This window comes from Schistocerca piceifrons, chromosome 7 (assembly GCF_021461385.2).
Source record: "Schistocerca piceifrons isolate TAMUIC-IGC-003096 chromosome 7, iqSchPice1.1, whole genome shotgun sequence".
NCBI classification, from domain to species: Eukaryota; Metazoa; Arthropoda; class Insecta; order Orthoptera; family Acrididae; genus Schistocerca; species Schistocerca piceifrons.
Window position 1 is genome coordinate 537,941,267 of NC_060144.1, and position 2,248 is coordinate 537,943,514.

Consider the following 2,248-nt stretch of genomic DNA (forward strand, 5'->3'; position numbering starts at 1 on the left):
CTACGTTTGGCAAACATTGGGTAGAAACATTGTCGAGTGTGGACAGTCTCATGCAGGTGATCCTGACTGCCAGTTATTCACGTCCGGAGCTGGAATTAGGATTATATGAAGTCTTGCTGTGCACAGTAATGAAAGACAAACCACATGTGTAGAACCTGTAGCATCTAGGGATTGAATATTGCAGCAGTACATGACCATGTCTCAACAGATCATAGCAGATGAAGAGCGACTGGCTAAGGAATGGTTGAAAAGCCTTAATGGAAGATAAAGAAACAGGACGTGATACAATATGTCAAGAATTGTACACCTTGATCACAAAATGCCATTCACAGTCACCAGTGAACACCATTACATGGGTTACAAGAACCATCCAAACATTTCTCAATTTTAGGGACTGATATTCTGGGCCCATTTAATCGTACACACAAAAGTAAGGATTACAGATTGAATGTGACAGATTATTTATCGCGTTTTGTCACAATGATTGCTATTATGGACCAATAAGTAAGTACAGTAACATACGCTCGGGGCATTTATTTTATGTCTGATTTAACGAAATAGCTATCAAGTTGATACAAATTTGAGAACTACAACCTAGTCCATTAAATCATGAGCATGACGGCAGAACAGAATGTGTGCATCACGCTGTTTCAAAGATGCTGAGTCATTATGTGAACACTCAGCTCCCACTCATCGTGTCAGGAACAACTCTAAAATAGATAAGGGAACTAGACTCTCAAAGTATGAGATGGTCCACAACTCCCTCCGTTATTTGATTCAGTGAAATCTATGTATGGAAAGAACGGTGATTCAGTAAAGAAATTTCCAAAAATATTACGTGATGATTGACAAAGAGCGAAAAATCGAATACAAAAACTCCAATCGTCAAGAGGAGCAGGACAACAAATGGTTCAAATGGCTCTGAGCACTATTGGACTTAACAGCTGAGGTCATCAGTCCCCTACAACTTAGAACTACTTAAACCTAACTAATCTAAGGACATCACACACATTCATGCCCGAGGCAGGATTCGAACCTGCGACCGTAGGGATCGCGCGGTTCCAGACTGAAGCGCCTTGAACCGCGCGGCCACCCTGGCCGGCAGCGGGAAACGTGTAGGTAATAAGTTCTCGCAGCACCGAATTGACGAATCCGTATACAATCAAGGATAAGACAAAAAGATTCTTGACCTGCTGCCACAGACAGTAGGTAATACTAACGATCACCTGTCAATGTCAAGTTGCAATTACCAATGAAAATACAGGGCTATTACAAATGATTGAAGCGATTTCATAAATTCACTGCAGCTCCATTCATTGACATATGGTCACGACACACTACAGATACGTAGAAAAGTTCATAAAGTTTTGTTCGGCTGAAGCCGCACTTCAGGTTTCTGTCGCCAGAGCGCTCGAGAGCGCAGTGAGACAAAATGGCGACAGGAGCCGAGAAAGCGTATGTCGTGCTTGAAATGCACTCACATCAATCAGTCATAACAATGCAACGACACTTCAGGACGAAGTTCAACAAAGATCCACCAACTGCTAACTCCATTCGGCGGTGGTATGCGCAGTTTAAAGCTTTTGGATGCCTCCGTAAGGGAAAATCAACGGGTCGGCCTGCAGTGAGCGAAGAAACGGTTGAACGGATGCGGGCAAGTTTCACGCGTAGCCCGCGGAAGTCGATGAATAAAGCAAACAGGGAGCTAAACGTATCATAGGATGGTGCTCCATCGCACTTCCATCATGATGTTCGGCATTTCTTAAACAGGAGATTGGAAAACCGATGGACCGGTCGTGGTGGAGATCATGATCACCAATTCATGTCATGGCCTCGACGCTCTCCCGACTTAACCCCATGCGATTTCTTTCTGTGGGGTTATGTGAAAGATTCAGTGTTTAAACCACCTCTACCAAGGAACGTGCCAGAGCTGCGAGCTCGCATCAACGATGCTTTCGAACTCATTGTTGGGGACATGGTGCATCGAGTGTGGGAGGAACTTGATTATCGGCTTGATGTCTGCCGAATCACTAAAGGGGCACATATCGAACATCTGTGAATGCCTAAAAAAACTTTTTGAGTTTTTGTATGTGTGTGCATAGCATTGTGAAAATATCTCAAATAATAAAGTTATTGTAGAGCTGTGAAATCGCTTCAATCATTTGTAATAACCCTGTACTGTTGTACACATGGGACGTGTGAAGCATGTGCTAACAAGTGAAGTTTTAACCTAATAAACCAAGTGTTA